Genomic DNA, 22,495 nt, shown 5'->3' on the forward strand with positions numbered 1-22,495 from the left:
TGTTCTTTTTTTTTTTTCACTGAAAACGTTACTTTTTTCTTATCTGGAGTCAGACATAATTTACCTATTTAGGAGGTTATATATTCCGTGACTCACTGTGGTTATGTTAATATATTATTTACTCCGAAAAGATTATCAGTCAAACGTAAGTCCTGGTCCAACCCATTATTTTTTAAAGAAGAACCACATATTGTGTGATTGTAAACACCCTGGTGCATTCCAAAGAACATGACCATCAGGCACACCCACTGGCAGTCTCATGTGAAAGTGAGATATAGTTACTTCCTAATTGATAGTCAAGACAAACTCTTCCATAAAGAATAAATATTAGTGTTACTTTCAGTGGTCATTTCTCTCCTTTTGGCATATGAAGCTCTCCTTTGAAAAAGGTCCAAGCTCAAAATGCTTATTTTGGGCACTAGCAGACAAGTGCTGAGAGCATCAAGACTTGCAAAGCTGATCTAACGTGGCAAACACCTGGAGCCCTCGGTCCTTGGCCTTCGAGCTCGTGTGCCCACAAAGAAACACTGATTTCTACAAGACACCTTTGGTTATGCTTCGCTTCCCTCGTCTTTATTATGTAAACAGGTTTGTAATTAAGTAAGTTAAATATTTGTTATTAACTGGAAAATGAATGTCAGTCATTATTTTTACTCTGAATCATCTTCTGATATGAATGTTGTTCATAAAGCCTATGTTAGTCTAATTTGCCAGTGACTGCCATGGAATGCATTGGTTCAAAACATGTGACCAATTTTATGCTAATGAGAAATAGTGGAAACAATGTTGAATAAATGGGCATCCACATTTTCTTCCTGTTTTCCTATGCACACAAATTATGAAGTGCTCTGTTTGGTACTCTAGTCCAATATCTCTCTACTTTGCTATGGGTTAAGGACTAAATATTTATAAGTGACTCACATTTCTAATACTTTTTACATCATTTCTAAGCATCAGCCGCAAGATCTTCTGGAGGAGAAAGAGTGCTATTTTCAGGACTTGTCAAATTAGTCTGTTTTGATCATAGTAACATATCAGACCTGCCAAAAAGAGAACAAAAGGGACAAGCTGACTTCAAGAAAATGCACACTGCCTTCCAGAGTGAATGACAGTAAATCTACAATGCGAGTGAGGCTCCCAGTGACCATGGCTAAGGCTGTCAATGAGCAGGTGTTTACCAGAACACGCTGGTGTCACACCTACCAGCAGCATGGTGCTACAGGAAGCCATGCCTCCCTAAGTGAGGGGGATGGTGGTTCCTTGCTTCCAGCCCCATAAACCAGAAAACATTGCCCTGAGACAAGTGCCGTGAGACATTCCTCAAGAAAGTATGTAGTATACATACCTAGGAACACAGTAGGAGGGGTGGGATTTTTATTTGGTGTTTTGGTACCTGGGAAACATTTTATGTATAAGAAATACTTTTTTATTATTCAGTTGTGTACATGTAGATTCAGTGCAGTGTGTTCAATGACAGCATGCCTATACTGTGTTTGTACTTTAGTCTTCAGAAATTCAGTCTTCATCCAACAAAAACCAGTACAATGTTTCTAGGGAGTTCTCAATTTTAAATGTATTCCAACATTTCATGGAAAATGAGGCCTTTAAATAAGCTTTATCTCTTTCTCTTTTATTCTTTCCCTTTTAAGAAATAGTGAGGGTAAAGCAAGAAATTCATTCCTCAAGGTCTACATTGTTTTTTCATAATAATCTGTTTCCTACTGTGATCACACACATGCACAAACATACATATATAAATATATAAAATATATATGTATATTATATTTGTGTGTTTCATTATTTTCATAGCTTTATTTTTGTTTAAATTGACAAATATAAAAGTGATGGCCTTCAGGAATGCCAATGAAATCAAATCATGCAGAGCTCTGCCAACATTTAGATAATACAGGTATTTTTCAGTTCTTTCTCTTTCTTGGGTAAGCAGAAATGTCTTCAGGTTGGAAAAATCAAAAGAACATGAAATAAAATCTCTGCTAGATTATCTCTTAGAAATGAAGATTGAACTATGAATGTATATGATTGCTGAACCGATAACGTATGAGGATCTCAAATATATTTTTTACAAATTAAATTAACTTCTCCCAAGGGTCCCTAAATAGGTGCCTTTGACTTCCAGCACGCCTTACACTCTAGTGAGGTGAAGGTGGAATGGTGGTGGGGACTATGGGTAGTGTTGGATACCCAGTGATGGCAATAGCAGAGGTGAGCAGACCTAGACGTACTGGGCTTCTACTACTTTGATAACTTTTTGTCATAATTCCTGTATTGATTGCATGTGTAATCTTGCCTCTGAAAGAATTGTGTGATAGTAAGCAATCTCTTTTGTTGGAAATGCATTACAAAATCATTATATTGAAAGTCGTCTTTGTGAAAGCTTCTACCTTATCTGCCCATAATAGTGGCTCCATGACACCATTTAGCAAATAAGGAGGATGATCTAGTTCATCTTCAACTTCTTTCCAAATTGAATACCTTGCTATCCAATCATTATAACTCAGACGTTACTTGGTCACTTGCCATCCTATCATTTCAGCACAACCCTTTAGAAAGTTAATGGTTATAAGACTATCTCTGTAAGACTAAAAAATAATTGGAATCTGTATATGAATCTATAAATAAGACCTAAATGTATAATGTTCCATTTCATTTCCTAGCAGAAATAGATAAGATTGCTTTTGTGATTGTTTTTAAAGTAAATTTACCTGGGACAGATAATAAAAAATGAAGGGTTGACCAATAAAATATCTAACTTAAAAGCTTAAGCATCGGAACTTTCCCCAGATTTCTGGGTCAAAATTTGCTGTAGATTGTTTTTAAGAGAAACTGCATTCTGTGAACCTTTATCAAAGCCAGAGCAAGAGTTTCTGCAGAGAGAGCAAGAGACCTTGAAGATACTTCCTCTCATAGAGACAGGGGACACTCTCATTGGATGCATAGGATGTTGATTGATATTCTCAATTATTTGCATCTAAAACTCATTAACATAAACTCTCCAATTAATAGTGGATAAATTCTCTGAAGACTCATGTTATAGTTGCAAATAATCCTGTCTTTGGGGGACACAATAGACTAAAAAAATGTAAGGTTTACTTTCTTATTTCATTTTGGTTGCATTTGCTGTTTTTGACAAGTCAGTGTTTATTTGAGCATCCCAACTAGCACTATTCTTTCATGTATAACTTATCCTCATCAAGATTCTAAAGTCTAAAGTCCTTAGTCTTCAATAAAGTAATGCAGGATATAAAATAATTTCATCAAAAAAAACAGTACAACATTTTTAGGTTTTGTTGTTTATTAAAGTTATAAGGATTCCATGTAGTTGCTTACAAAATCAAAATAGAAAAAAAAAAGTCTACATTTTGAAACTTGTTTTTTTGGTGTATTTTTAGAAGGCTGAAGAAGCACTTCTACAGCCTTGTTACACTTTACATTGATCTGTCCTTTATGAAACCACTATAAATTTAAGGGCTTAAACAATCATGCGTGCACACACATGGTGTGTTAAAACTCAATGTTATACTCCTTTTCCTTAGATTTTTCCCCTTTCAGGTCACCTAAGTGTGTCCAAACTCACACCATGGAAGACCTTGAGTTTAGATATGTTTCAAAGGAAATAGATGCAGCAAGAAAATATAACGATCATCTTCTATGTTTTATACAGTCAGCTTTTGAATTATGTTTCCATCAATAAAAGTGTGGAGAATTGACACATTTGTTCAAACTGAAGCAAATGGAAGAACATAAAGCTCATTGTCAAATCACTGCACACTCACTAGTGACCACTGTGTACATTTAAAGATAACTAGAGAGAAGTACCTTGGCTCTCTCCTGCTTTTGTAACTATGTAATTGTAGACATTAAATCTAAATAAAAACACTTTCCATAGTTCTTAATAATTAATATATTTTATTAACCCATTTGATCATATTTTAAATAAAGAATTATGTCACACACAGCAAAATGGTCCCCAGAATATTTTTAGCTGTCATTTTTTTTAATCTACCAGAAACAATTTTTTGTGCCTATGATAATAATTCTGTTTCAAGGAGTGTGTATGTATCTCCTTGGTTTTCTTCTGAAAAAAACATTTCAAAATGATGTCCACCTCTCTGTGGGATATGAAGGCTTTGGGAAATAATCCTAGATGTATGCCCTTTGACATTTCAGTACTGTTGAGTTCCATTGTGTCTGCACTTTGTTTCAGAGAGATATATTGCTTATTCAAAATCAGAATGTGAAGTTCATGATCACTTTAATAATAATCTTGACTTTGTCATGTGACTGCCACCCTGCTGTATCGTCTCAGTAGCCTTTGATGAAGATAGACACTTCGTCTTTGACTGCCACCCTGCTGTATCGTCTCAGTAGCCTTTGATGAAGATAGACACTCAGAATCCCTTAGGTTGGTTTCTTACTACCTGTTCCTCTTATCTCACTTCCCTTTCATTAAAAGGAATTTTTTGCTACATGAGAGAGCAGTGTGATTTTGTAGAGAAAAATAGATTTGTTCTTTTGAGTTGTGCTAATGGAGGAATAAACGAAGAATGTTTTAAATGTGATAACAAGGTTTATCGTGACTTTAGCCAATATTTCCATATATACAGACACACCCCAGGGCACTTTAATGTTCTTAATATTGTTAACAAGACTTTTCAACATCATGACATTGTTGTTTTTTTTTTTACAACAGTATTTTCCACAATATAAGAAAGGCAAAATCATTTATTTATGTAAAAGAATAAAACAACAAATAAAACAATACAATCACCCTTTAAACAATGAATAAAATGCAAGCCAATAACAATATTTTTAAAGGTTTTAATAAAAAATAATTGATCACAAATCAAATCAAATCTAGGGTTAAAACAATGTACAGAAATATTAGACAAATATATTGCATATAAGGCTTTCATTCATAATCCTTTATAATTTGGAATCTTTCCATAATACTTTATATTTTAGAATTTCTACTGGGCATTAATTATGCTTGTTGAGGGCAAACATTTATATATAGTTATATGTCTGATTTTGCCATTTTTTTCTGACTTGACATAAAATTTGTGTGTAACTTGATAAAAATACAGATTTATGAGAAGGAATTATTAACGTGTCTTACTTTCTCATTGACAGCTTTCCCTGAATGCTCCCATATTTTAAGTTAAGCATAGAAGAAATGACTGAGTAATATGAGGCAGATGAAAACAAATCATAAAAGTTAAATTGCGTGACTTAGATAGAAGTAGTTGCATCTTTCTTAGATCCAAATAACCTAAATAACCTGAAGACTGTACAATATACTCTGAGATATGGATCATTCTTTTCTTTCTTTCTTTTTTTACATTTAAAAAAATTTTTAAATATTTTCCTTTTGTATTAATTTCTGGTGTACAGCACAGTGCTTAAACAATTGTATATTTTACAAAGTGTTCCCCCTGATATTCCCAGTACCCAACTGCACCATACATAGTTATTACAACATTATAATTCTTATGCTGTACTTCACAAAATGCTGTAATGAGTCATTCTTTTATTCTTTTTTGTTTGCTTGTTTGTTATTTTAAAAAAGCTTGTCCTGCATACTCCATCCATTGCAACTAAAACAATGTATACATGTTACTATGAGTCCTTTGACAGGAGAAACAGAGACCTGATGCCATAAATAGTTAGATTTTACTAATAATTTTCTTTTTGCTATACTTTTTTATTGTCTTATTTTAAAATTAATGTTAATGAAAGTATTAAAAATAATAAAATGATCAGCTATGAATTCAACAATGCTAAGACCATAATAAGTGGTCTCTTTTTGTATTTCCCTCTCATTTTCCTCATATGTGCGTATTTCACATTTTCCTATGAGGAAGTTATTTTCCTATTATGTTGTATTATAATTTAAAAAACAATATGTCATACTGCTCCATCATTACACATTATCTTTGTAAACATTTAATTTAAAGGCTATATAAATTTCAGGTGTACATATATTTAGGCACTATTATATTTTATAAATATATTTTATTGATTTTTTACAGAGAGGAAGGCAGAGGGATAGAGAGTTAGAAACATCGATGAGAGAGAAACATCGATCAGCTGCCTCCTGCACACCTTCTACTGGGGATGTGCCTGCAACCAAGGTACATGCCCTTGACCGGAATCGAATCCGGGACCCCTCAGTCCGCAGGCCAATGCTCCATTCACTGAACCAAACCACTCAGGGCTAGGCACTATTATTATTTGACATTCAAATTGCTTCGATTTATTCACTACCATAAGTAGCTCCACAATTAATATATTAATGCATATTACTTTTTATTTCTTTTGCAATTAATATGTAGGTTCATGAACAAGTTTTGTAGGGCCTGTAAACACTCGACATGGCATGTAATGCTGTGCATACATTAATAAGTTCATATTTTTGTGTGGGGGGAAGGTCTATAACTAAACATTTCGTAAGGTTAGTAAAATTTTCTTGGTTATACATCAGAAGAAATTGTATGGCTGGGTCAATGAATATGACTTTTTAAAAATATGTTTTTTATTGATTTTAGAGAGAGAGGAATGGAGAGGGAGAGAGAGAAATATCAATCAGTTGCCTCCCGACCAAAGCCACAAGCTGAAAATGTGCCCTGGCAGGGAATCAAACTGGCAACCTTAGGGTGCATGGGACGACATGCAACCAACTGAGCCACACGGGCCAGGGCACTTTTTTGTTATTATTATTTTTTATAATTAAGCTTTTTTTATTAGAGCATTCTTAAATTCACAACAAAACAGGGAAGGCACAGAGATTTCCCATATACATACTGCTCCTACATACCCACAGCCTCTCCCATTATCAACATTCCCCATGAGAGCAATGCATTTATTACAATTGAAGAATCCACATGAACACATCATAATCACCCCAAATCCATAGTTTACATTTTGTTTACTCTTGTTATTGTACATTCTATGGGTTTTAACAAATATATAATGGCATGTATTCATTGTTATAGTATCATACCGAGTACTTTCACTGCCCTAACAATTCTCTGTTCTCTACTTATTCACCATACCCACCCCCACCCCCACCCATCACCTCCAGCAATCACTGATCTTTTTACTGTTTCCATAGTTCTGCTTTTTAGTATGACCACTTTGAAAACTTGTTTTAGTCATTACTCAATTGATTGCTGGAAGTGGCTAGTATATACAGTTTTAGTATCACTGGAATTTTTAAAATTTACTTTGCATAACAGTATAACATATTGTAGTTAAAATATAATTGGTTTAGGTCTAGTGAGAAATGTATCATTTTAATGAAGCTTAATTTTAATTTTTAATTAGAAAAATGTTACATGTTTACACATAGAATATATTAAGAAAAAATAAAAACCACAACCAAGAGATAAACACTATTAATATTTAACTATATTTTTCCTTCCATTATTTTTAATTGGATAAACATATACATGCCGTATGTAATTTAAAACTTGGAATCATCTAGTATTTAAAACATTTTCTTCTGCTTTATTAACTTTACATATGTCTCTGATAATTTCTTCAACTAGTACATTATCTTTACATGTAATATTTTTAATAGCTACACAATCCATTATATGGATGAAGCACATTTATATTTTCAAAGGGTTCTTTAAGCATTTATCACATAATATATTTAATTGATATTTAAATGTTCATAAATCTATTTTAAATGTTTGACTTGTGCCAATATTTAAATATTATATGTACAGATACATTTATTGGTATAAGCATATTTCTATGTATGGATAGACATAGATAGTAGGCTCTCTCAGAGCATTAGGATAGTTTTTAGAGCAGTTTTCTCAATGAATTTTGATCACTGAAATAATATTTTGCTAATGTAGACAGCTGGATAAAAAGACATAAACCCTACAGAAACTTTTGTACAGCTGATTAAATTCACACCTCCCATTCCACACTCAAAAAACTGAGTGCTAAAAAATAAAGGACATGATGATTTAAAATTGCCATCAGCTTTGGAGCCCAGGAGGAATGACATTAACATAAAAGCAAGCTTTTATAAAGAACTGAGAATATGCCAGGCCCTGGGTGTTTTAAATATATTAACATATTTAATGTTCATAATAAAACTATGAAGTAGATAGGAGTATGATCTCCATTTTAAAGATGAAAAAAACAAGGCCAAAAAAGTTAAGAAACTTGTCCAAGGTTTCACACACACACACACACACACACACACACAACAAATTAAGGGCCTGGTCTTCAAACCAGAGTTCATGCAGACTTACCCTTTATTTTCCAATCTTTACCATTGTCCAACTTGAGGAATTTCTGATAATCATAGTTTAAATATTTAAGACATGATCTAGACCCATAGTTTACCAAACCCATAGATTGGATAGAACTAGTGCTAGAAATGAGACCAGAGCATAGAGCTCATGAAGGGAACTCTATGCACACAATTTTGTAGGTTAATTAAAATTTTCACATACAAAGTGCAGTGATCAAATAGTTTGCAAAATTGCTGTTTTTTATCCCATGTACATCAGGCAGAGGCTATCCCAATGGTTTCCATCAAGTGAAGAGTGGGTACAAAATGGCCATCTTCCCGTTATCCGCTTCCACAAAGAAAGAGCTGGCTAGTAGTTACACTTACCTGTCCATTTACTTCAAAAGTGCCACATCAATGAAATGAATATATATATGTGTGTGTATATATACACACACATGTATATATGTGTGTGTGTGTGTGTGTGTGTGTGTGTGTGTGTGTGTGTAAAATATATATCTGTATAATATATATGTACTTTTTTTGGCCTACCAAGTCCTTTATACAATTCAACATAAAAGATGGCACCAGAATAAGACAAGTGATGTTCCAGTTTGGGTGCTTCCGTTTTCCTTCCCTAAATCCAGAGTCAGTCGCTGCTAAAACCAGAGGGAGTTTTGGGTAGGATGTGTGTTCATGGGGGAAGCTGCAATGGTTGGCCCCTCATACCTGGAAGGATCTGAAAGGAGGTTTTGCATGAAAGCACATGGTCAATAGAAGATACTAAAAAGACTCATTTAATTTCTCCCACATCCACTTTATTAGAGAGGCCGAAGACCTAGAGGGACCTCTCACCATCAAGGCAGAGAGATCATAGACTATCCCCACAGGAGTGCTGTGAGGCCATGCCAACATCTGGCTTTCACTGTGCAGAGATCAGGACTCCTTACGAAATGAGTTTGCTTGAATGTCACACCTTAGAAATTACCAACTATTATATACAAATGATGAAATGTATTATCAGAAGTGAGATAAATGGCTGAGTCATAGGAAACACATTGTATAAGAAAGAAAGTCAAGGAAAAATATTTTAAAGAAGAAAGAACAGTATTAAAGAAAGAGGAAATAAAGCAGAGCTGAAATAGGACAGAAATAGTAAACAGGAAAATTGTCAAAGCACAATTATGCCCTAATAGTATTGAAGTTGTCTAATTTCTTACTCTTCTTTTATACATGTGTTGTTTCAAAAGTTAAAAGAAAAGAGTAAATAGTTTTTTTTAATGTTAAAAAGAGTAAATAAATCCTACTCTTCTAAATAACAAGAGTCAAAGAGAAAATAAAAGTTTCAGTGTTAGAAATTTTAGAAAATCAAAAGCAAGACATAAAAATATTTAAAACCAGCCAAAGCTGAAGTCAGTGATATCCACAGAGCCTTAAATGAATTTAGCATTAAAGGAAAAGAAGTTTGAATTAAGAATTCAATTGAGATGATTAAAAAATATATAATCCACTTTTAAAAATAAGAAAAAAATATGTAATAGCAGAAAATTAGATATTTGGAATAAGAAAAATAGTGAAAGTAACTGTTTGAAAACAGATGCAACTTTAGATAAAGAATAACATTAAAATGAGAAATCAAACAAAGCAAAGAGAAAGTATATAAGTTACAAGAATGGAGAACATTTTAAATTGTTGTTTAACAGCACAAATAAGTACTAATAAAAATCCCAATGCACCATAATTTTCCAGAGAAAATAAAATGTACCAAAATGGCTGAAAAACAGAAAATTTGAGTTATGAAAATATTCATGGTAAATTAAAGAGGAAAAAAAAACACTACTCTTTCAAGAATTACTTAGCTAAATACAATAAGTTTCCAGATACAGATAATTTTATAGGTAAGCTATATATGGATATATAATACATATATAAATACCAGAGGCCCGATGCACGAAATTCGTGCAAGGGGCTTGGCCCTTGCAGCCCCGGCTTCGTCCAGAAGGTCGTCCAGAAGGTTATCTGGATGGTTGTTCTGCTGTTCAGCTGTTCGGTTGACTTGCATATTACGCTTTTATTATTATAGATATGCACACACATATATATGTCCACATATGTAAACTATAATCATATATCAATGCTAAATATCTGTTATACAAGAATACATAATTAATACACACACACATGCATACATTGGATGTTAAAACACAAAGCTTTCTCTCTAGAACTTGACTGAGGTCCAAAAGTTGAAACAGCTGCAGTAGGTTCCTTGTGCCTTCACTTCCTAGAGCAAGCTTTAGATCACCTAGGAAGGATATGCCATTAAATGTTAAAGCCACTTCTGCCAAGTTAGCTATCACCCACTTCCTGCCTCTGAAAATATGAGATTTAAAAGGAGAAACAGTTTCCCTTTAGAGAATTGTGAGCATTTTGTGCTGTTCCATTTTTTCAGATGAAGAAAAGGTGGCTTCCCCTTACATCAAGCCATGTGAGAGGACATTCAGAGAGCATCCGGTAGGTCCTGTGGTGTGTATTCCCTTGAAGTTCTTGCCTGGGGAAAAGGAAAGAAAATTCTGTCTGAATCTTGTTTGCCAATTGCTCGATTGAAGAGACACAGAGGCATGGGGAAAGGATCCATGTGTTGGTCTTAGATACAGATGCATGTTCCCCCAACCCAACACAGAGTCTGTGGGATGGTCCAGAGCTAAGGAGAAGTCAAGGCCAGGAGGAGGCATCAGCTCTGCCAGGTGAGCTGCACTCAGAGAACCCTGGGGAGAGGGTCTCCCACTCCACAAAAGTGCTCCACCAGAGAAAAAGTTTCCACAGTGGTTCACCTGTGTCATTCAGAGGGTGGAAACTGCACTTGCTCATTTTCTTACCTCCTCACCACCTGGGCCTAACTGTAGGCTCAGATACCACAGCCAGCAAGTGGTAAAGGTGAGCCAGGAGAAGGGAAGTCAACCAATCTCTCCCTTTAGGCATCCAGATCTGCTTCCTTTGAGTGTTTGGATCACAGACCTTTCATCTACTGAAGAACATTTAGCATTCACTACTGTTTGGCAGAACTGTCTTTGGGAAAATTTCTATTGTCCAATGTCACTTATAAATAGATATAAAAAAATTCTAAGTAAAATACTTGCAAATGAATTGTACTAGTATAATAAAAAGAAAGCATCATGCCAGCATAAAATTTATTTTAGCAATTTAAATATATTTTGATATTGGTGTATTTAGAGAAATGATTTATCTCCATAAATAGCAAAAGAAGACAAGATTTAATTTCTATTCCTATATAAAGTATTTAGTTAATTAGGGAAAAAAATCCACTTTCTTAACAGCACAAAATGGACTGCAGTATTAGACATAGCAATTAATCATTACATCCATCTCTCTTAAAGAACAAGGCCACTCTTTCACTATTATTACTACTAACTAAGTTGACATAGTGAACAATTTCTAGCAATAAAAAGGAATAAGAAATACATATATATATATATAGCAAATGTAGAATCACAATGATCCAAAAGAAAATTCAAGATTCAACAGAATGATACTGTGATTTCAGTGATATGCCTATAAATAAAGTAGAATAAGTGTCCAGAAAATATAAGCTAAGATCTAATTTGCAATATTAACATAAATATACATTACTCTGAAATGAATCTAAGGGAACTACCAAATAAAATAATATTGATGAACACGTAAATAAATGAGAATATAAATTTCTCTTAATGAGAAAATTCCATATTTTAAACTTGTCAGTAATCCTCAATTTAATTCATAAATATAATGCAATAGAATAAAAGACATATTTGAAGTATTTCAGAAAAATGCATGACTGTAAATGGCTAAAAACACTTTGAAAAATAAAACTATATGCACAGAATAAGGAAGTTTAGCATACGATCAAAGATGTCATAATACTATTCTTATTAAACCTTCTTGTATGATGCAGGAATAGAAAGAAATTAAATTAAGCAAGAGCACAGAAATACATTCATAAATTTAAAATAATTTCATGGAAAGGAACATTTTAAATTATATGTTTACATTATTCAGGAAATGTTGCTAGAAAACTGGCTAACTTAAAAAAAAGGATTAATTCAACAAATCTTAACTGCATGCCTAGTATGTGCTGGGTAACATTCTAAAAGATAGGAATGAACAAAATGACAAACTGATGCCTCAGTGAGGACAACATATTAGTGGAAATATGGGCAAAGGGCATGAAAAGAAAATTATCTGTACAAACAGACACACACAAACAGAGAACACACACTCCAAAAACAGAAGGAATGATAGTGTGTATGATAGTATCTTTATTATGATTGAAATATTTCATAACAAAAGTTATATACAGAAAATTACACAAGTATTTGATGTATAAGAATATTTACTACAGCCTTATTTATAATAGAAAAAAATGAAATCAAATGGTTAAACAAATCATATATTTTACACAATGATGACATTCTGTTAAATCCTGTAAAGTTGAATCTTAGATATTGTTCCCACTATTACACTTAATTAAAGATATAGGTCAATATTGAATTATAATTTTATAATATAAATAATAAATTTATGTATCATATGTTCCTTTCCCTCTTTTTCATATATACACATGTACACATATATGATAAAACAAACCCAATAAAAGCAATTGAAAGATACCTAAAATTACAACTACAGCAAAGTGCTTAAATTATGATATCATTAAATACTGTGTTTTGAGAGAATACTGATTGATTTGGAAAATGTTCTCAACATAAGCTATTAGAAAGAAATATTAAAATATTGACAATGAATATTTCTATTTTTATAGTGGACATATTTTACTTTTATATTCAGAAGATATATTAAATATAACTTTCAACAATCTAATTTATTGAACCCATATTCTGCAAAAAGCAATGCCTCAGTTTCCTATTCTTACAATGCTCATTAGTACATTGTTTTATGGTGCCTTTCAGTTTGGGACATGCCTCTTTGGTTTGATTAACAGGCGTCTGTTTTGCTCCTCTGCATTGCAACTGAGTGTTTGCTGTGGGGGATGCAACACGAAGCAGGATATGAGTATTATATTCTCCCTGAGGCTTCCTATTTTCCAGAGATTAGACATATTTGCTCAACAGCACCAAGTTGCTGTAAGAATGTCTTTCTCGTTTCCTTTACACCCAAGGGCAGGTGGCAACTTTCCTGTCTATAACTTTCCAACTTAGAAAGTTGATGTATATTTTTTCATTATTTAATACTTGACTTGTCAGGTAGCTTCCCACATGAAACCATTCATAAAAACTGCTGGCCTCTGGCAGCGGAAGAGTTGTATAAGCTTTCAGCATCCTAGGAGCTAAGAATGGATTTGGAGTAATTCAACGAATTCTTTAAAATGTGATCCTGAGCTGGTTCATAGGATTCTATTTGTCATCACTCAATGGCATGAATTATCACTGCTCCTAGAAGCAAAGCTAAAATCTGTATGTATGCCTTCTGATTACAGAGAGGCAGAGAAGGGTCAGAGGGCATGTGACATGAGAGAACAGATGTTTCCCTAATGATGGTGCTTTCTGTGCAGTGGGAAAGCGAGCTGCCTCACCTGTGAGCCCACCCACTTCTCCTTAGACACTGTGGTGACCAAGTTCTCCTGTGTGGAGAAATTAGGTGGACAGAATGAGCGACATATTTATGGGGACATATGTCCACCACACATATGTCCCCATATATAAACATGTTCATGTGTTTTCTTTCTCCCTTCCCTCCCTTCCATAGACATCTACTGAGTGCTTACTGTATGTGAGATAGGTTCTAAGAGCAGGAGACACAGTGGCAAACAAAATAGACGAGACCCTTTCATTGAGCTTGAGTTCTGTGAGGGAGCCAGATAAGAAGTGAGTTAAATAATTGAATAATGTAATTTCAGCTTTTGATAGAAAAACCTAAAGAAATAAAAGTAGCTGGGTAGAAATGTAGGGGAAGGAGTTATTTTACATAGGACCATTGGAAAAACCACTTCTGAGGGAATCTCATATGTTCAAAATAAGACTGAATAACTGAAAATAAGTCACCCAAAGACCTGAGCCAGGACAACCCAGTTAAAAAGAACAGCAAATGGGAAACCCTGAGAGGTGAGGAGGGCTGGAATGCTGAAGCATGAGCAAAGAGGCCAGGGTGTCTGCAGTAGCCAGGATGAGTTCAAGGAGATGGTCATATAGACTGGCTGACACAAGCCAGTTTGTATAGGGTCTTATAAGATGTGGTATGCAATTTTAATTTTAATTTAAGAGCAATGAGGCATCATTACAGAGTTTTAGGCAAAGAGGGATCTGTTCAGATTTTCTTTAAAAAGATGACTCTGGCTTCTGTGTATACATGGCTTCAGGGCAATGATAGCGAATGAAAGAGAACCTGGTGAGAGGCCAATGGGGTAACAAGGGTGACAGATGATAATTGGTTGGACTTCAGTGTATGAACACAACTTCACAAAGACAGAGTAAAAAGATTCATTTACTATTTTACATTTACAGTAGGATTTCCCATGCTTTATCTGAAATAATATTTAAGGTCCCTTCCAACTCTAAAAATCTAGAGGTTAATCATATCTGACCTTAGGGGGATTCAATAATAATGTTTTCATTCTCTAAAATTGTTATAATGAATTTTACAATGGAATTGCCATCCATATCTATCTTAGTATATATCCTTTATAAAATATTATTTTTAAGTTTTAAATTTCAGATATTATGTATTCTTGCTGTTTAAGGTACTAAAGATATGTTTTTAGATTAAATTAGTTGGTTTAATTTATGTCAAGTCCTGTTTTCAATCTCATAGTCTTTGGAGATAGACTGCATGGATGGCTTCTCAGCCAGGGTAACTCTGAAGTGATGATAATAATCTGTGTAAGATTGCTGACATGTTGTGATATGGATATAAAGGTAATATCAAGGAGCACAATTAAGAATTTCTCCCTTATTATTCCAAACAATTATTACTTTGCAAAAAGTATATGATGGTCTTTGAAATTGTGAGCAACATTTATTAATTCAAGAACTTGGTAAAATGTTGGCTAATAAAATAGAAATGGTCCCAACCTTCATTGCTTACCGTAAGTTTCTGAGATAACAAAATTAATAAAGAGATGTGTGTGTGTTGTGTGTGTTGATGTGTTATGAAGAATATGAGCAGACCACAATGACACAGAGCAGAGGTGATATTGCACCCATTCATGAAGATGGTTATGAAAGGCCTTCCGTGGAAGGACATATTCAAGCTCACATATGTTTCAACCATATGAAGAGTAGAGGGGAAATGCCATACAGAAAACTTCTTAGATAGGAAGGGGTTTCAAAACTTCAGGGAAGAGTCACTAGGGGAGGGGTTGCTGGGCTGGGTAAAAGAGTGAAGGGATTAAGCAAAAACAAAACAAAATAAAAACCTCATAGACACAAACAACAGTATGGTGATTATCAGAGGGAAAGGGGTGATGGGAGAGGTAAAAGAGTAAAGAGGGAATAAATGGTGATGAAAAGAGACTTGGCTTGGGATGGTGAACACACAATACAATATACAGATGATGTATTCTAGGACACACACCTGAACATTATTAACCAGTATCACCCCAATAAATTCAGTGAAAAATAAAAAAAATGAAAAACATTTCAGGGAAGAGAAAGAAGGCTAATGAGGCTACAGGCAAATAAGTAAATGAACCTGGAGAACAAGCAGGAGTTAGATCAGAGTAGAGATCAACAGCTATGGTAAGGGATTTTAGTTCAAAGGCATGTGAAAGACTGAAGGACTCAAGGATGAAACATCATAATCAGATTTTTTTTCTTTTTCAGAAGATTACTCTGGCTGCCATATAAAGGATAGAGTAGTAGAAGAAAAGAGTTTGATTGATATGAGGTGAGGAGAAGAAAGAAAAAATGGATAACTTCTAGGCTTCTGGCTTTAGTAACGAAAGAAGAATATTTCACCTTACAATAAAATGACTGAGAGAAAAGATTTGGCAGGAAAGATCAATAGTGCTTTATTGTAAAAAATAAACAAAACTCAGACCAATCATTCCAAAATGCTGTGGAATGCTATAAGAAGAAAGTAACGTTTGCCCAGCCGGGGTGGTTCAGTGGTTGAGTGTCAACCTATGAGCCAGGAGGTCTAGGTTCCATTCCTGGTCAGGGCATATGCCCGAGTTGTGGGCTCCACCTCCAGTAGAGGGTGTGTGTAGGAGACAGTCAATCAATGATTCTCTCTCATCATTGATGTTTCTAACTCTCTTTCCCTCTCTCTTCCTCTCTGAAATCAATAAAAATATATTTAAAAAAAAGAAAGTAAAGTTTAAGTTAAAAACCTGTTAGTGTTAGCTAATGAGGGTAAGAAGAGGGGTCTAAGAAGGGAGGAAATAAATTTAATTTTTGAACCTTAAATGTAAAACAGCATCAATCAAGAAAATGGACAAAGACTGATATGGCTGAGGTAGGGAACTAGGGGGCAAAGGAGAGCATAAAGTGGAATGAGGTTACAGAGAACAGGACAGCTAAAAGAGGGGGATGAGGATTTGATAATGATGATGAAGGGGATGGTAATGATTGATGAGATAATGATACTGATGGTAATGGTGATGACACATAGGATAACAACAAATATAGTTTTAACCATTTTGCACTAGTTGCATAGGCTAGATTGTGCACTCTAAATAAGGTTGCCATGTTTTAGTGGCTTAAAAAACATTAGAATATCTCTCAATCATGTTTCATATGTGTTTCAAATCAACTAGGAGCTCTGTTCCATACTGGTCTGCCTCTGAAACTCCCCATTTAGGGCATTGTCAGTCATTGTGTCAAGGGAAAAGAAAGCATGACAAATTACACCCTATTTTTCTTTCCTTTCCTTTCCTTTCCTTTCCTTTCCTTTCCTTTCCTTTCCTTTCCTTTCCTTTCCTTTCCTTTCCTTTCCTTTCCTTTCCTTTCCATTCCTTTTCCTTTTCCTTTTCCTTTTCCTTTTCCTTTTCCTTTTCCTTTTCCTTTTCCTTTTCCTTTTCCTTTTCCTTCCTTCCTTCCTTCCTTCCTTCCTTCCTTCCTTCCTTCCTTCCTTCCTTCCTTCCTTTCTTTCTTCGTTTCTTTCTTCGTTTCTTTCTTTTTTGTTAATCTTCACCTGAGAATAGTTTTTTTCCCCACTGATTTTTAGAGAGAGTGGAAGGGAAGGAGAGAGAGAGAGAAAGAGAGAGAGAAAAAAACATCTATGTGAAAAAGACACTATAACTGGTTGCCTCCCACATGTGCCATGACTGGGGCTGGGATATTGAACTTGCCCTTGACCAGAATTGAACCCAGGACTCTCAGTATTAGGGCTGACGTTCTAACCACTGAGCAACTGCCTAGGGCTGCACCCTATTTCTTAAATCTTCTGACAAGGGCTAACACATGTGACCTCAACTCATGTTTTATTGGCCTATGCAAGCCACATGGCTACAACTAATTACAAGGGATTGAGGAAAGGCAGTCAAATCATATTCCCAGCAGAACTGAAAATGTTTGGTGAACCACACTAATGATTATCTATTTGCTATACTTTAATTGGATTGTCTCATTTAAGCTCATAATGCTATGAGTTAGGTACTATTCTTTTCATCCCCACTTTATGAGAAAACTTAAATTTAGAGCAGTTAAGTAACATCTGTTTACCAGAAAACATTGTATTGCAGAGAGCTCTCCATTTACATGTGTGTGCCAGTCAGAGCTTGCATGTAGATATCAGAAACCAAAGCAATGCACCCACATTACCACCACCACCACCACCACCACCACCAACAACAACAACAACACCAGCAATACCAACAACAACAGTACCAACAACCACATCACTACCATCACCACCAACACCAACACCACCAACAACAACAACACCAGCAATACCAACAACAACAGTACCAACAACCACATCACTACCATCACCACCAACACCAACACCACCAACACTAATACTAGACACTGTTCAGATCAGGGCAGTTATGGAGGCTCTATAATGAAATCAGAAATCAGATATTAGAGCTTTCTTCTCTATTTTTTGGTGAGATCCTCATCTACATGTTCCTTATTCTATAGATTAAAATAAAATCTGTATTGGTCAAATCACTTTTATTTTGGTACTAGAGGCCTGGTGTATGAATTAGTGCATGGGTGGGGTCCAGCCAGCACCCCCCAAAGGAGGCTGATTGAGGCCAGGCCAGCTCAGGGGAGGGACCATGGGCAGTTGGCCGGCCCCACGCCAGATTGGGGTTGGAGGGGTCGATCAAGGGCAGTGGCTGTCAGGAGGAGGGGCCTTGGGCAGTTGGCCAGATGGCCCTGCCCCCAATCAGGGTGCGGAGGCTGATCTGGGGCCGGGCCAGCTGGGGTAAGGGGCTGTGGGAAGTTGGCAGGGGGAAACGATCAGGGCCTCAATCAAGCCAGTTGGCTGCTGCAGTGCTTGTCATAGCAACCAGTCATTCTGGTCATTCTGGTTGTTCTGGTCATTCTGCTGTGCTGGTCACTTGGCTTTTATATATATACTAGAGGCCCGGTGCATGAAATTGGTGCACGGGGAGGGGGGTGTCGCTCAGCCCAGCCTGCACCCTCTTCAATATGGGACCCCTCAAGGGATGTCCGACTGCCCGTTTAGGCCCGATCCCAACCGGGATCGGGCCTAAACGGGCAGTCAGACATCCCTCTCACAATCCAGGACTGCTGGCTCCAAACTGCTCGCCTGCCTGCCTTCCTGATTGCCCCTAACCGCTTCTGCCTGCCAGCCTGATCACCCCCTAACCACTCCCCTGCCAGCCTGATTGATGCCTAACAGCTCCCCTGCCAGCCTGTTTTCCCCTAACTGCCCTCCCCTGCAGGCCTGGTCCCCCCAACTGCCCTCCTCTGCCAACTTGGTCACCCCTAACAGCCCTCCCCTGCAGGCTTGATCGCCCCCAACTGCCCTCCCTTGCAGGCCTGGTCCCTCCCAACTGCCCTCCCCTGCTGGCCTGATTGCCCACAACTGCCCTTCCTTGCAGGCCTGGTCCCTCCCAACTGCCCTCCCCTGCTTGCCATCTTGTGTCCACATGGGGGCAGGATCTTTGACCACATGGGGGCAGCCATCTTGTGTGTTGGTGTGATGGTCAATCTGCATATTACTCTTTTATTAGCTAGGATAGAGGCCTGGTGTACGGGTGGGGGCCAGGTGGTTTGCCCTGAAGGGTGTCCCGAATCAGGGTGGGGTTCCCTTGGGGCGTGAGGCGGCCTGGGCGAGGGGCCTGTGGTGGTTTGCAGGCCAGCCACGCCCTCTGGCAACCCAAGTGGAGGCCCTGGTTTATTTATCTTCTAAAATTGAAACTTTGTAGCCTGGAGCGGAGCCAAGCCTTCTGCTTGCTCCGTGGCAGCAGCCATTTCTGTTGGGATTTATGTATCTTCTATAATTGAAACTTTGTAGCCTTAAGCAGAGGCCTGTGCCGGCCAGGGTGTGTGGAAAGCTTGGCTTCCTCCTTCACCGGGGGCAACCCTAGCCTCCTGCTCTTTCCAGCTCTGTGGCTGTCACCATTTCTGTTTGGTTTTATGTATCTTCTATCATTGAAAATTTGTAGCCTTGAGTGGAGGCCTAGGCCAGCAAGGGCAGGTGGAAAGCTTGGCTTCCTCTATCGCCGGGGAAACCCAAGTCTCCCTCCTGCTCTCTGTGGCCGTAGCCATCTTGGTTGGGTTTATTTGCATATTCCCTCCTGATTGGCTGGTGGGCGTGGCTTTTGGGCGTGGCTTGTGGGTGTAGCAGAGTGATGGTTAATTTGTATATTACTATTTTATTAGATAGGACTAGAGGCCCGGTGCACGAAATTCGTGCATGGGGTGTGTGTCCCTCAGCCCAGCCTAAACCCTCTCCAATCTGGGATCCCTCTCAGAATCCAGGACTGCTGGCTCCCAACTGCTCGCCTGCCTGCCTTCCTGATTGCCCCTAACTGCTTCTTTTTGCCAGCCTGATCACCCCCTAACCACTCCCCTGCCAGCCTGATTGATGCCTAACTGTTCCTCTGCCAGCCTGTTTGCCCCTAAATGCCTTCCCCTGCAGGCCTGGTCACCCCTAACTGCCCTCCCCTGCAAGCGTGGTCCCCCCCAACTACTCTGCCCTGCAGGCCTGGTCCCCCCCAACTGCTCTACCCTGCAGGCTTGGGTCCCCCACAACTGCCCTTCCCTGCAGGCCAGTTGCCCCCAACTTCCCTCCTCTGCTGGCCTGGTTACCCCTAACTTCCCTCCCCTGCAGGCTTGATCACTGCCAACTGCCCTCCCTTGCAGGCCTGGTCCCTCCCAACTGCCCTCCCCTGCTTGCCATCTTGTAGCAGCCATCTTGTGTCCACATGGGGGCAGTCATCTTGTGTGTTGGAGTGAAGGTCAATTTGCATATTATTATTTTATTAGATAGGATAGAGGCCTGGTGCATGGGTCAGGGCCAGCTGGTTTGCCCTGAAGGGTGTCCCGGATCAGGGTGGGGATTCCCTTGGGGCTTGGGGAGGCCTGGGCAAGGGGCCTGTGGTGCTTTGCAGGCCGGCCACGTCCCCGGGCGACCCAAGTAGAGGCCCTGGTATCTGGGATTTATTTATCTTCTACAATTGAAACTTTGTAGCCTTGAGTGGAGCCAAGCCTCCTGCTTGCTCCGTGGCTGCAGCCATTTTGGTTGGGTTTATTTATCTTCTATAATTGAAACTTTGTAGCCTAAAGTGGAGGCCAGGGCTGGCCAGGGCAGGTGGAAAGCTTGGCTTCCTCCATTGCCGGGGGCAACCCAAACCTCCTGCTCTCTCCATGGCCACAGCCATCTTGGTTGGGTTAATTTGCATACTTGCTCCTGATTGGCTGGTGGGCTTGGCTTGTGGGTGTAGCGGAGGTATGGTCAATTTGCATATTACTCTTTTATTAGATAGGATAATCTATATTCTATTTTCAGATAATCTATATTCTATCTAATAAAAGAGTAATATACAAATGTACCATACCTCCGCTACACCCACAAGCCACACCCACCATCCACGCCCACCAGCCAATCAGGAGGGAATATGCAAATAAACCCAACCAAGATGGCTACGGCCACAGACAGCAGGAGGGAGACTTGGGTTTCCCTGGCAATGGAGGAAGCCAAGCTTTCCGCACACCCTTGCTGGCCCAGACCTCCACTCAAGGCTACAAAGTTTCAATTATAGAAGATAAATAAAGCCCAACCGAAATGGTGGCAGCCACAGAGCTGAAGAGAGCAGGAGGCTAGGGTTGCCCTCAGCGATGGAAGAAGCCAAGCTTCTGCAGCCCTGGCCTGCTTTGGCCTCCGCTTAAGGCTACAAAGTTTCAATTATAGAAGATAAATAAGTCCCAACAGAAATGGCTGCCACCATGGAGCGAGCAGAAGACTTGACTCCACTCCAGGCTACAAAGTTTCAATTGTAGAAGATAAATAAATCCAAGATACCAGGGCCTCTGCTTGGGTCACCAGGGGGCGTGGCTGGCCTGCAAAGCACCACAGGCCCCTCGCCCAGGCCTCTCCATACCCCAAGGAAACCCCCACCTTGATCCAGGACACCCTTCTGGGCAAACCAGCTGGCCCCCACCCATGCACCAGGCCTCTATCCTATCTAATAAAAAAGTAATATGCAAATTGACCATCACTAGAACACACAAGATGGCTGCCCCCATGTGGTCAAAGATCCTGCCCTCATGTGGACACAAGATGGCCACCACAAGATGGCAAGCAGGGGAGGGCAGTTGGGAGGAACCAGGCCTGCAAGGGAGGGCAGTTGTGGGCAATCAGGCCAGCAGGGGAGGGCAGTTGAGAGGGACCAGGCCTGCAAGGGAGGTTAGTTTGGGGGGTACCAGGCCTGCAGGGGAGTGCCGTTAGGAGTGACCAGGCCTGCAGGGGAGGGCAGTTTGGGGTGACCAGGCCTGCAGGGGAAGGCAGTTAGGGGCAAACAGGCTGGCAGGGGAGCAGTTAAGCATCAATCAGGCCAGCAGGGGAGTGGTTAGGGGGTTTTTAGGCTGGTAGGCAGAAGCAGTTAGGGGCAATCAGGAAGGCAGGCAGGCGAGCAGTTGGGAGCCAGCAGTCCTGGATTGTGAGAGGGATATCCCACTGGATAGAGCCTAAAAGGGCAGTTGGACACCCCTCGAGGGTCCCAGATTGGAGAGGGTGCAGGCTGGGCTGAGGGACACCCCCCCCCCCCCCGTGCACGAATTTTGTGCACCG

The sequence above is a fragment of the Plecotus auritus genome (genome assembly GCF_963455305.1).
Source record: "Plecotus auritus genome assembly, chromosome: 9".
Lineage (NCBI taxonomy): Eukaryota > Metazoa > Chordata > Mammalia > Chiroptera > Vespertilionidae > Plecotus > Plecotus auritus.